Source organism: Dendrobates tinctorius, unplaced genomic scaffold (assembly GCF_039654945.1).
Source record: "Dendrobates tinctorius isolate UK_male_01 unplaced genomic scaffold, ASM3965494v1 ptg000086l, whole genome shotgun sequence".
NCBI lineage: Eukaryota > Metazoa > Chordata > Amphibia > Anura > Dendrobatidae > Dendrobates > Dendrobates tinctorius.
Window position 1 is genome coordinate 19,313,939 of NW_027361754.1, and position 14,694 is coordinate 19,328,632.

The 14,694-nt window shown below is 51.2% G+C and overlaps 1 protein-coding gene across 3 annotated transcripts in view; it reads right to left on the reverse strand.

The window, feature by feature from the left end:
• The window catches only part of LOC141097742 (uncharacterized), a 58,222-nt gene that overhangs the window by 27,981 nt on the left and 15,547 nt on the right, over positions 1–14,694 (reverse strand). Inside the window, exon 1 of one of the 3 annotated variants that reach the window (XM_073585127.1) lies at positions 9,819–9,968. The exons of the other annotated variants lie outside the window; for them this stretch is intronic. The gene's annotated coding sequence lies outside the window, so the exon portion shown is untranslated. Of the gene's footprint in view, positions 1–9,818; positions 9,969–14,694 lie in introns of those variants that run through there. 3 annotated transcript variants of the gene reach the window in all.

Below are 14,694 nucleotides of genomic sequence, written 5' to 3' on the forward strand. Positions count from 1 at the left end.
CTTTAGCGGCTCCGTTTACGTCAGTCCAATTCTACTGGGAGGCAATATGCAGTATGCTTTCGCATCCTGGTGTCTGAACTCAGATGGAATAACGAAGCTTTGGTGGCAACATTCTGGGAGGGGCTTCCTGGAAATATTAAGGCTGAGTTAGCCGGTCGAAAACTACCAACTACCCTCGACGACCTGATCTCCCTCGTCATCCGTATAGACCTCCGCTTCCGTGAGCATGCTAGTGAAGTGGCATGTGGAAGTAAACCGCAGCGCCTGGCTCAGTTTTCTCAAGGATCGTGGAAGCTCTGGCATCTTGGGGAGGTAGGAGAGGTCTCTCTAAAAGGAAACGACATCTCTCAACCCCTGATTCTTACTGTGGCCATGACAACCAGCAAATCTCAGTTTGTTGAGTCAGCATATTTGGTGTCATGATCCAGTCCAGAGTTTGTTTTCAGCTGTCTTCTCTCTGGACTGGTCATGTGGGGGTTAATCCCCTCTGCCTCGTTTTGGAACTGGCTGGGCTATTTCAGTCCTCTGCAGCCTGCGGGCCAGTGTCAGCTATAGTCCAAGCTTACAGGCTAGATCCGCTGACCTGTATACCCTAGTGATCCTTCTGCCTCTGACATTCTGTACTTGTGTATGACTCAGCTTGATCTCTGGACTCCGCCTCTTGTTTCCTGTCTCTGATACCACACTCCCCGACCGGATTTGACTCAGGCTTGTACCCCGACTCCGTCTTACGTCTCACGTTTTGGATACCGGCAGGATCTGACTTCTGGCTTCTCTCTGACTACGTCCATTGCTGTGACCTCTGGTACTTCGCCTTCCTGATTGTTGCGGACTCCGGCTTGCCTGACCACTCTTTCATTACCTGTGACACCTGTGCTGCTGCTCTGCGTTACTATGCAACCTATCTTCTCTCACCAGCACCCCCTGGTGGAGATTGCGCTGTACTGCACTGCAGCAGTACATGACATTTGGATTCCAGGGAAGCAGGAAATTTTATCCTTCTGGCTGTAGTGGAACAGTTCCAAATCCCAGTTCATCCATTCCAGATCCCCCTGGCAATAACATCTGTCAATGGGAGAACTCTTCGGGAGATGGTTCGTTTGGCTAATGAGCCACTTGAGGGTCTGTATTGGGAGGGTCTGTATTGGGATGCTCCATACGGAGAAAATGGTCTTCTATGTCCTCTCCAACATATTGCATGCCTTTCTCTTGGGCCTACCATGGCTGCATCAGCACGAACCTGTGTTGAACTGGAGAGGTGCTCAGCTGAGGACATTTCTGTCATGGGAGGTGTCTGGCTCCCGTACACCTGGCTAAAGTCCCGTCAAGTCCGGCATCGATGTCCGGTGTGCTGCCTGTCTATGGGTCCTTCGCCAGCGTATTTGACAAGAAGGAGGTAGAAACTTTGCCACCCCACAGGCCGTATGACTGCCTTATCGACTTGATTCTCGGGTCTACACCCCCTAGAGGCTGAATTTACCCTCTGTCCCCAGCTGAGACTCAAGCTATGGCAGACTACATTCAGGAGAATTTGATCAGGGGGTTCATTCAGAAATCCTCCTCACCTGCTGGGGCCAGGTTTTTCTTTGTCAAGAAGAAGGATGGATCTCTACGACCCTGTATAGACTATCGAGATCTCAACCAGATCACGGTGAAAAATATATATCCTATCCCACTGATTCTAGAGTTGTTTGACCGATTAAGAGGTGCCACGATCTTTACCAAATTAAATTTAAGAGGCGCCTACAATCTAATCAGCATTTGCCGGGGAGACAAATGGAACACGGCTTTCAACACTAGGGACGGATACTATGAATACCGTGTGATCCCCTTCGGTCTCAGTAATGCACTGACCGTTTTCCAAGAGTTCATCAATGACATCTTCCAGGAACTGCTTTATTCCTGCGTTGTGGTGTACCTGGATGATATTCTGATATTTTACCAAGATCTGGCCTACCACAGACGAGCAGTTCGGCAAATTCTTCAGCGTCTTAGGGAAAATCGACTCTACGCCAAGTATGAGAAGTGTGTTTTTGAACAATCTGCTCTCTCTTTCTTGGGATACATTGTCTCAGATACCAGACTAAAGATGGATCCCGAGAATGTCACTTCCATCCTTAAATGGCTGCAGCCTGTGGGAGTCAAGGCAATCCAAAGATTCCTTGGCTTTCCCGATCATTATAGGCAATTTATCCTGCACTTCTCTACGCTGACTGCTCCCATCTCTGCCATGACCTGAAAGGGAGCGGATCCAAAAGAACTGGTCCCCGAGGCTGAAGTGACCTTCCACTCTCTCAAATGGTGCTCCTCCACTGCACCCGTTCTGCATCATCCGGATCTGAATAAACAGTTCTTCATTGAGGTGGACGCATCCTCATTAGGGGCCAGAGCGGAGTTAAGGCAGAAGTCCTCCTCAGGTCGCCACGTGTCCGGTGGCTTCTTCTCCAAGGCCTTCTCTGCTCCAGAGCGTAACTCCTCCATCGGGGACCGGGAGTTGCTCGCCGTTACGATGGCTCTGGAGGAGTGGCAATGCCTGCTGGATTGCACAGTTTATCCAGTAGTGATCGATACAGACCATAAGAATCTGGCATATCTCCAGTCCGCTCAGAGACTTAATCCTCGCCAAGCCAGGTGGTCTTTGTTTTTTGCCCGCTTTCACTTTCTTTTGTATTTCAGATCTGGTGACAGGGCATCAGCTCTGAAATTCTTATCTCAATCATTTCTATCTGGGGACCAAGAGGAGGATCCTCAATTTATCATTGAACCCTCTAAGATGGTTATGGTCACCTCTGTCTCTGTCGCAAATTCCTCCAGGAAAGACCCTTGTGGGTGAATCTGAGAAGAAGCGGGTTTTGTCCTGGTGTCAGTTGTCCAAGGTGGCTGGTCACACGGGACAAAGGAAGACATTACAATTGATCTCTCATCATTACTGGTGGCCATCCATGAGGAAGGAGATCTATGATTCTGTGGCTGCCTGTCTGACTTGTGCCCACAATAAAGTTCCTAGATGGCTTCCCACTGGTTCCCTTCTGCCATTACCCAGAACATCCATTCCTTGGTAGCATATAGCAATGGACTTTATTATGGGTTAGCCAGTTTCCGAGGGTTGCACCGTCATCTGGGTAGTCATAGATTGCTTCGCAAAAATGGCGCATTTTACCCCATTGTCTGCTCTTCCGTCTGCTCCTGAATTGCTTGACAACTTCATTAAGCATATTTTCCATCTGCATAGATTTCCTCGCCACATCTTATCCGATCGCTGTTCGCAGTTTACTTCCAGATTCTGGCGAGCACTCTGTAAACATCTGGATATCGTCTTGGATTTCTCCTCGGCTTATCTCCCTCAGTCCAATGGACAAGTGAAGCGGGTCAACCAGGTCCTGGGCAACTACCTGCGACATTTCGTCAATGCCCACCATAATGATTGGTTGAAATTGCTTCCCTAAGCTGAATTCTCGTAGAACAATCATGTTGGTGAAGCCTCTGGAGAGTTGCCATTCTACATCGTATTTGGTCGGCAACTCGAGGTTCCCCTTCCAGTATCGGTTCCTTCTGATGTTCCTATGGTGGATGTCCTTTCCAAGGATTTTGTGATGTTGTGGGAGGACACCCGAGTCCCATTAGAAGCATCCTCGCTTCATATGAAGAGGCATGGAGACAAGAGGCGCCTGGATCCTCCATGCTTCCATCCTGGAGACAAAGTATGGATTTCTCTCCAGGTACATCTGGGTGAAGATCCCTTTTTACAAGTTGGGTCCTCATTTTATCGGGCCTTTCGAGGTGTTGAAGCGGATCATCGAGGTCTCCCATAAATTGAAGCTGCCTCCTTCTCTGCGGATTCCAAATTTCTTTCATGTATCTCTACTGAAGCCTGTCATCCTGAGTTCTTTCTTCAAGGATCCCAGTACCACACCCATGCCAACAGCCTCAGATGATGTTTTTCAAGTGGAGAACATCTTGGCCATGAAGAAGGTGAGAGGCAAGACCTTCTTCCTCGTTGACTGGAAGGGATCTGGTCCTGAAGAGAGGTCCTGGGAGCCCAAGGAGAATATCCTCCATGCTCCAATTCTTCTCCGGAATTTCCTCGATCGCTTGAAGAGGAGGGGGCATAAAGGGGGGGGTACTGTTAGCACCACGCCGGCTTCCCGACGTGTCAGTTCACTCACCTGTGCTGCAGTTGGTTCCTCCCCCTTGTGCCCCGCATCCACTTCCAGCTGGGCCTTTGGCCATGTTTTAATGGCACGTGCGCTCCCGCCCTCTTAAAGGGCCAGCGTGTCCACTTTCTATTTCCTCCCCACCCAATGGTTTTGAGGCATTATATAGATATTGCTTCCTCTCCACTGGGGAGGTGCTTGAGCAACATTCCTGTTTCAGTCTAGGTTGTGTAAGGTCGCATACAAGTGCAAATCCCGCTTGTTGCACTCTGAAGCAAACGGTCTCTGACACCAACTCTGTCTGCTGTACTCTGATGCAAGCTCTGCTAGCCACTTCATCCAAGTCTGTCCTTCCGGTCCAGCTGCTGCGTGACCATTGGTCTGCCTTGGCGTAATACCTGGCGATAATCGGGAGCCAAGTCTAACCTCACCATCAGAGGCTGTGGTGAACAGTAAGGTGATTGCTTAGTCATGCCCCTCCATGCTCTCCGTAGTCCATGGCACAGTGGTTCCACAAACCACGCACGTGACAATGAGCATACAGTGTAGCCTCTGGTATGGTTAGATAGAGAGGACTGACAATGTTCTCTTTAAAACACATTTTGCTTCAGAACTGTTTCACATTAAACATATTTTCAAATTTTTATCCCTTGGATGCCCTTCTGTACTTAGTATTTTGAAAACATTCTCTGCTCTTTATCTCTGTTTGACCCTTTTGGAATTGAGCTTTACTACCTTCTGATTACATTATTTCTTCTGATTCAGACCTGGAATTTAGCCATCCTATCATCAACCGGTTTCACAGGCCATAAGCTACTCCATGGACACAATCCAGGATCCCCTGCAGCAAAGACCAACTGCAAAAGGGTGAATACCAGGGAACTTATGGGACCTGCTAAGAATGGCTTGAGCTAAGTCTGTCCATAAAGTCTATTTGAGCTGGTTGATTCCCAACACGGCTTCTGTGATCAGATGTTACCTCTATAAGCATTGAATAATAAAACTAAATATTTGTATTTTATTCAATATTATTTGTTCTGTCTTCAAATACGTTGATACGGTGTGCCATCTAACATACAGCATAAACCACTTCTGTCTTCCAAAATAAGCAGACTGTTCTCCGTAGTCTAACTTGTTTAATTGTCAACAGGTATAGAAGATGCCATAAAACTATAAAAATACAAACATAGGTAAATATTGGGCAAATAATCACACAGCTGACAGTTTACAATTAACGTAATTATGAATAAGACCCACTCATGGGTCAAAACGCGTAAAGTTTTATTCTCATGTGGGACTAGCTATCCCTTTCTGTAAATCAAACACTCATAGTTAAACCGCACCTAACAAATAGCCATAGTCATTATGGACAAACACTAAGACGCACGTCAGATCCAGGGAGTCCATCCCGGAGAGAGATCCATGTCAAAAAAAAAAAAAAGCTACAGTGCCTCAAACGTTGGTGAAAAACAATTTCACATTTATTCTCCTGTGGCGACGTGCTTGATAAAGATCTTTGGATCGAAACGTCGCCACAGGAGACAGAATAAATGTGATTTTTTTTTTCTTTTCACTAACGTTTTAGGTGCTGTCTCTTGTTTTTTTGGCATAGCTATCCCTTTCTGTCTTGATCTCCAACAATGTTTTTAACAGGATTTGAATAAAGTAAAAGTTTTTTATTATCAAGAAGACGTGCTGGATTATCATGAATTAGCAGGAAAGTGTACAGTACTAGAAATAGGCCCGATGCTATCGCATCAGGAGTGCGGTGAAATTAACGCCACGTCGTTCCAGCAGGAAAAGCGGAGATGTGCATGTCACATGCGCAGGCACAAGTGACACTGCCGCGGTGCCTTATGAGATTTGGGGACAGCGGCCGGAAGTCCCAACTGGCAAATATATATATATATAATATATAAAGCTCAATGTGGGTGTGGGTGTGTGTGTGTGTGTGTGTGTGTGTGTCCAGGATTGGCGTCCGCACCGTCGCAGCTACAGCCACAAAATTTGGCACAGTCACACGTCTGGACCCCGAGAGCATCATAGGCTATGTTGTGAGGCGAAATTTTAAGCCCGCGCCTTCCAATTCACCAAACAATTTTGCCCAGGGGCAGACACAGACTGTAGTGGGCCCCTGTGCAAGAAATTTTTCGGGCCCCCCCAACCCTTCATAGGGCAACAAAGTTATTTGTTATTTGTTGTTATCTAATAATGAGGCTATGCAGGGCTGGATATATCTGTATAGAACATAATGTAACCCCCCCATAGAATATAATGCAGTCCCCCCCATAAAGTATAATGCAGCCCCTCCATAGAATATATGGCAACCCCCTCATAGGATATAATGGAGCCCCTTAAATAGTATAATGTAGCCCCTCCATAGAATACAATGTAGCCCTCCTCATATAGTATAATGCAGCCCCCCTATAAAATATAATGTAGCCCCAAATAGAATATAATACAGCCCACCTCCCCATAGAATATAATGTAGCCCCCCATATAATATAACACTGCCTCCCCTTACAGAATATAATGTAAAATGTACCCCCCATGGTATATAACAGCCGCATAGTATATAACCCAGCACCACATGGTATACAGCCCAGCCCAGCATGGTATATAGCCCCCCCCAGAATGGTATAATACAGCCCAGCATGGTATATAGCCCCCCCACCACAATGGTATAATACAGCCCAGCATGGTATAATACAGCCCAGCATGGTATATAGCGCCCCCAGCATGGTATAATACAGCCCAGCATGGTATAATACAGCCCAGCATGGTATAATACAGCCCAGCATGGTATATAGCCCCCCCCCCCAGAATGGTATAATACAGCCCAGCGTAGTATACAGCCCCCCAGCATGGTATGATACAGCCAAGCATGGTATATAGACCCCCCCAGCATGGTATAATACAGCCCAGCATGGCATATAGCCCCCCCAGCATGGCATGATACAGCCCAGCATGGTATATAGCCCCCCCAGCATGGTATACAGCCCCCCCAGCATGGCCCCACAGTCCAGCATGGTATATAGTCCCCCCAGCATGGTATACAGCCCCCCCCAGCATGGCCCCACAGTCCAACATGGTATATAGCCCCCCTAGCATGCTATATACCCCCCCAGCATGGCCCCACAGTCCAGCATGGTATATAGCCCCCCCAGCATGGTGTGATACAGCCCAGCATGGTATATAGCACCCCCAGTATGGTATAATACAGCCCAGCATGGTATATAGCCCCCCCAGCATGGCCCCACTGTCCAGCATGGTATATAGTCCCCCAGCATGGTATACAGCCCCCCCCAGCATGGCCCCACAGTCCAACATGGTATATAGCCCCCCTAGCATGCTATATACCCCCCCAGCATGGCCCCACAGTCCAGCATGGTATATAGCCCCCCCCAGCATGGTGTGATACAGCCCAGCATGGTATATAGCACCCCCAGTATGGTATAATACAGCCCAGCATGGTATATAGCCCCCCCAGCATGGTATGATACAGCCCATAATGGTATATAGCCCCCCCAGCATGGTATAATATAGCCCACCCAGCATGGTATATAGCCCCCCCCAGCACGGTATGATACAGCCCAGCATGGTATGATACAGCCCAGCATGGTATATAGCACCCCCCAGTATGGTATAATACAGCCCAGCATGGTATATAGCACCCCCAGCATGGTATATAGCCCCCCCAGCATGGTATGATACAGCCCATAATGGTATATAGCCCCCCCAGCATGGTATACAGCCCCCCCCAGCATGGCCCCACAGTCCAGCATGGTATATAGCCCCCATAGCATGGTATAATACAGCCCAGCATGGTATATAGCCCCCCCAGCATGGCATGATATAGCCCAGCATGGTATATAGCCCCCCCAGCATGGCCCCACAGTCCAGCATGGTATATAGCCCCCCCAGCACGGTATGATACAGCCCAGCATGGTATGATACAGCCCAGCATGGTATATAGCACCCCCCAGTATGGTATAATACAGCCCAGCATGGTATATAGCCCCCCCAGCATGGTATATAGCCCCCCCAGCATGGCATGATACAGCCCAGCATGGTATATAGCCCCCCCAGCATGGCCCCACAGTCCAGCATGGTATATAGCCCCCCCAGCACGGTATGATACAGCCCAGCATGGTATGATACAGCCCAGCATGGTATATAGCACCCCCCAGTATGGTATAATACAGCCCAGCATGGTATATAGCCCCCCCAGCATGGTATATAGCCCCCCCAGCATGGTATGATACAGCCCATAATGGTATATAGCCCCCCAGCATGGTATACAGCCCCCCCCCAGCATGGCCCCACAGTCCAGCATGGTATATAGCCCCCATAGCATGGTATAATACAGCCCAGCATGGTATATAGCCCCCCCCCAGCATGGCATGATACAGCCCAGCATGGTATATAGCCCCCCCAGCATGGCCCCACAGTCCAGCATGGTATATAGCCCCCCCAGCACGGTATGATACAGCCCAGCATGGTATGATACAGCCCAGCATGGTATATAGCACCCCCCAGTATGGTATAATACAGCCCAGCATGGTATATAGCCCCCCCAGCATGGTATGATACAGCCCATAATGGTATATAGCCCCCAGCATGGTATAATATAGCCCACCCAGTATGGTATATAGCCCCCCCAGCACGGTATGATACAGCCCAGCACGGTATGATACAGCCCAGCACGGTATATAGCACCCCCCAGTATGGTATAATACAGCCCAGCATGGTATATAGCCCACCCAGAATGGTATAATACAGCCCAGCATGGTATATAGCCCCCCAGCATGGTATAATACAGTCCAGCACGGTAAATAGCCCCGCCAGCATGGTATGATACAGCCCAGCATGGTATATAGCCCCCCAGCATGGTATGATACAGCCCAGCATGGTATAAAGCTCCCCCACCATGGTATAATACAGCACAGCATGGTATATAGCCCACCCAGCATGGTATAATGCAACCCAGCATGGTATTTAGCCCACCCAGCATGGTATAATGCAACCCAGCATGGTATTTAGCCCCCCCAGCAAGGTATAATACAGCCCAGCAAGGTATATGGCCCCCCCAGCATGGTATAATACAGCCCAGCATGGTATATAGCCCCCCAGCATGGCATGATACAGCCCAGCATGGTATATAGCCCCCCCAGCATGGTATACAGCCCTCCAGCATGGCCCCACAGTCCAGCATGGTATATAGCCCCCCCAGCATGGTATACAACCCCCGCATGGCCACACAGTCCAGCATGGTATATAGCCCCCCCAGCATGGTATACAGCCCCCCCCAGCATGGCCCCACAGTCCAGCATGGTATATAGCCCCCATAGCATGGTATAATACAGCCCAGCATGGTATATAGCCCCCCCAGCATGGTATGATACAGCCCAGCATGGTATATAGCCCCCCCCAAGCATGGTGTGATACAGCCCAGCATGGTATATAGCCCCCCAGCATGGTATAATACAGCCCAGCATGGTATATAGCCCCCCCCAGCATGGCATGATACAGCCCAGCATGGTATATAGCCCCCCCAGCATGGCCGCACAGTCCAGCATGGTATATAGTGTCATGCTCGCCATGTCTGTTATTTCCGCCATGTCTGCTATGCTGCTTGTACCCTAGAGCAGTGTGCACACTCACCTCATGTCTGCTGAGCTGCAAGATGCCTGCGTTTCTGCTTTGCCTTCTGTGATCTTCTCGTCATGTCTAGAATCCCTGATCATGTGTCTTTCCTAGGATCCTGCACTATCAGGTTCTGTGATCATCTTGTCATGTCTGGAACTCTGATCATGTGACTATGCACTGTTATCCTGTGGATCTGAACCCGGAAGTGCTCCCCTGGTCCTGACCTGGAAGAGGAGGTGCTATGCACTATATCAGGCCGCCCCTTCCTATGCTCAGGGCCTGAGTATTGTGCGGTGTCCCTGCATGGCTGCTTGGTCTGTGGGGCGCTCCCTCTATTCTGTGCCCTTGCACTCTGCCCTGTCGTGCATCTCTGCACACGCTCCGTGCTCGTACTCCATCTCTTGTCCCGTGCTGTGTCTTATGTTTGTCTGTTGTGCCATGTTCGTCATTGTCCTGCTTGGACTTGTAGTCCTTCTGTTATTCTCTGCCTTGCCTGTTTTCGCTATGCCTTGTTCTGTACCTTGCCTTGCTCTGCCTTGTTCCTCCCTATGGTCTCAGTCTTTGCTTGCTCTGCCTCGCTCTCTCCTATGGTGCTCTGTAGTGCTCCCTGGCACATGCACCATCCCTCCTTTCTTTCCTTTCGTGCTCCTTTCCATGTCCAAGGCTCTGCCTTGGCCCGGCACTGGGCTTCGGCCTACGCTCCGCTGCTAGACTCTTTCCTATTATGCTCTCTTGCACGTTTCCAGGCTAGTCCCAAGGTTCTCCCTTGGCCCGGCTCTGGGCTTCGGCCTACGCTCCGCTGCTATCTCGGTTCTTGCTCTGACCTGATTCCGTGTTTCTGCCTATGCTTCCGTCCCTGGTTCCGTGCTCTGCCTTGTTTCGTGTCTTGTCTTCCCTTGCTCTGCTGCTTCGTATGCTCTTTGCATGCGCCTGGCCTTCCTAGCCTCCTGTTTGTGCCTCAGCCGTGCCCGCCTGCTTGTGCCTCAGCCGTGCTCGTTGGTCAGTGACAGCTGTGTTGCCTGCCATGCCTCAGTCGGGTTCGCTGGAGTCTTGCCTGTCTGTCAGTGCCGCAGCCCGATCAGCTAGCCAGTGCCCCAGCCGTGCCCTCTGTGCTCCTTTGCGCTTCATGCTGTTTCCACACTGTGCTCTCTTAAGCACGCGCAGGCAGTCGCCTGTCCATTGCATACCTCCCCGTGCTTCTGTAAAAGTACGCGCAGGCTTTGCCATGTGCCCTCTTGCACGCACAGGCCCTAACCCTGCACGCGCCGGACTCTGTCTATTATCTTGTGCCTCGGCGTGTCTCTACACACGCACCCTGTCTCGCTTTGGGAACGCTGGCGTGTCTCCAAGCACGCACCCTGCCTTGTACCCTGGCTTGTCTCCAAGCACGCACCCTGCCTTGTACCCTGGCTTGTCTCCAAGCACGCACCCTGTCTTGAACCCTGGCGTGTCCCCTACACACGCACCTTGCCTTGGACCTCGGCGTGTTCCCTAACACGCACCATGCCTGGATATCTGTCGTGCCTCCTTGCCTGAAACCTGGTTTGCCTGCCGGATGCCCGGAACCTGCCGATCGCTGCCAGAGATCATGAGCTGGATGACCGCGGCCTGACGTCCGGAGCTGATGTCCGCAGCCTGATGCCTTGATGATGTCGATCGTTGCCAGCAGTCCGGAGTCCGATGCCATTGTGCCGTTACCTGTACCTAGGCGTGCCACATGGCACGTACCATCCTATGGACCTTGGTGTGCCCATGCATGCACCTTTCCGTGTTTGCTTTCTCACGTTTTTACACTGTATGTGATCCTGAGTTATCCTAATGAAGATACCTTGCACCCACGTCTTGTCTTGCTTCCTGCTCGTCCTTGTAGTCTTGCACTTAGTGTCCCCCTGAGCCGGCCGTCTGGTTCCAGCAGTCGTGGTGGCTCACCCCCTTGGTCTTGCCCCTGACACTCCCTGTATAGGGGGTGGATTCTCACAAGGTAAGCTCGCCCTCGGTGGGTGGGTGCCACGGCCCAGAGGGTCCACTCCAAAAAAGGAAAATGGGCTCAGCAGGAGCTGAGTCCGTCACATATAGCCCCCCCAGCATGGTATGATACAGCCCAGCATGGTATATGCCCCCCCCCAGCATGGTATGATACAGCCCAGTATGGTATATAGCTCCCCCAAGCATGGTATGATATAGCCCAGCATGTTATGATACAGCCCAGCATGGTATATAGCCCCCCCAGCATAGCCCCACAGTCCAGCATGGCATACAGCCCCCCCCAGCATGGCCCCACAGCCCAACAAGGTATATAGCCCACCTCAGCATGGTATGATACAGCCCAGCATGGTATATAGCCCCTCTAGCATGGTATAATACAGCCCAACATGGTATATAGCCCCCCCAGGATGGTATTATTCAGCCCAGCATGGTATATAGCCCCCCCAGCATGGCCCCATAGTCCAGCATGGTATATAGCCCCCCCAGCATGGCCCCACAGTCCAGCATGGTATATAGCCCCCCCCCCAGCATGGCCCCACAGTCCAGCATGGTATATAGCCCCCCCAGCATGGTATGATGCAGCCCAGCATGGTATATAGCCCCCCCCAGCATGGTATGATGCAGCCCAGCATGGTATATAGCCCCCCCAGCATGGTATGATGCAGCCCAGCATGGTATATAGCCCCCCCAGCATGGTATGATGCAGCCCAGCATGGTATATAGCTCCCCCAGCATGGTATAATACAGCCCAGCATATAGCCCCCCCGCATGGCACATAGCCCCCCCAGCATGGCCCCACAGTCCAGCATGGTATATAGCCCCCCCAGCATGGTATACACCCCCCCAGCATGGCCCCACAGTCCAGCATGGTATATAGCCCCCCCAGCATGGTATGATACAGCCCAGCATGGTATATAGCCCCCCCAGCATGGTATGATACAGCCCAGCATGGTATAAAGCCCCCCCAGCATGGTATGATACAGCCCAACATGGTATAATGCAACCAAGCATGGTATATAGCCCCCCCCCCAGCATGATATGATACAGCCCAGCATGGTATATAGTGCCCACCAGCATGGTATAATACAGCTCAGCATGGTATGTAGCCCCCCAGCATGGTATATAGCCCCCCCAGCAAGGTATGATACAGCCCAGCATGGTATATAGCCCCCCCAGCATGGTATGATACAGCCCAGCATGGTATATAGCCCCCCCAGCATGGTATGATACAGCCCAGCATGGTATACACCCCCCAGCATGGCCCCACAGTCCAGCATGGTATATAGCCCCCCCAGCATGGTATATACCCCCCAGCATGGTATACAGCCCCCCCAGCATGGTATACAGCCCCCCCAGCATGGTATGATACAGCCCAGCATGGTATATAGCCCCCCCAGCATGGTATATAGCCCCCCCCAGCATGGTATATAGCCCCCCCAGCATGGTATATAGCCCCCCCCAGCATGGTATAATACAGCCCAGCATGGTATATAGCACCCCCAGCATGGTATAATACAGCCCAGCATGGTATATAGCCCCCCCCAGCATGGTATGATGCAGCCCAGCATGGTATATAGCCCCCCCAGCATGGTATAATACAGCCCAGCATAGTATATAGCCCCCCCGCATGGCATATAGCCCCCCCAGCATGGCCCCACAGTCCAGCATGGTATATAGCCCCCCCAGCATGGTATACACCCCCCCAGAATGGCCCCACAGTCCAGCATGGTATATAGCCCCCCCAGCATGGTATATAGCCCCCCAGCATGGTATGATACAGCCCAGCATGGTACATAGCCCCCCCAGCATGGTATAAAGCCCCCCAGCATCGTATGATACAGCCCAACATGGTATAATGCAACCAAGCATGGTATATAGCCCCCCCAGCATGGTATGATACAGCCCAGCATGGTATATAGTGCCCACCAGCATGGAATAATACAGCTCAGCATGGTATGTAGCCCCCCAGCATGGTATATAGCCCCCCAGCAAGGTATGATACAGCCCAGCATGGTATATAGCCCCCCCAGCACGGTGTGATACAGCCCAGCATGGTATATAGCACCCCCAGCATGGTATAATACAGCCCAGCATGGTATATAGCCCCCCCCCAGCATGGTATGATGCAGCCCAGCATGGTATATAGCCCCCCCAGCATGGTATAATACAGCCCAGCATAGTATATAGCCCCCCCGCATGGCATATAGCCCCCCCAGCATGGCCCCACAGTCCAGCATGGTATATAGCCCCCCCAGCATGGTATACACCCCCCCAGAATGGCCCCACAGTCCAGCATGGTATATAGCCCCCCCAGCATGGTATATAGCCCCCCAGCATGGTATGATACAGCCCAGCATGGTACATAGCCCCCCCAGCATGGTATATAGCCCCCCAGCATGGTATGATACAGCCCAGCATGGTACATAGCCCCCCCAGCATGGTATAAAGCCCCCCAGCATGGTATGATACAGCCCAACATGGTATAATGCAACCAAGCATGGTATATAGCCCCCCCAGCATGGTATGATACAGCCCAGCATGGTATATAGTGCCCACCAGCATGGTATAATACAGCTCAGCATGGTATGTAGCCCCCCAGCATGGTATATAGCCCCCCAGCAAGGTATGATACAGCCCAGCATGGTATATAGCCCCCCCAGCACGGTGTGATACAGCCCAGCATGGTATATAGCACCCCCAGCATGGTATAATACAGCCCAGCATGGTATATAGCACCTCCAGCATGGTATATAGCCCCCCCAGCATGGTATAATACAGCCCAGCATGGTATAATACAGCCCAGCATGGCATATACCCCCAGCATGGTATGATACAGCCCAGCATGGTATATAGCCCCTCCCAGCATGGTAATATACAGCCCAGCATGATATATAGCCCCCCAGCA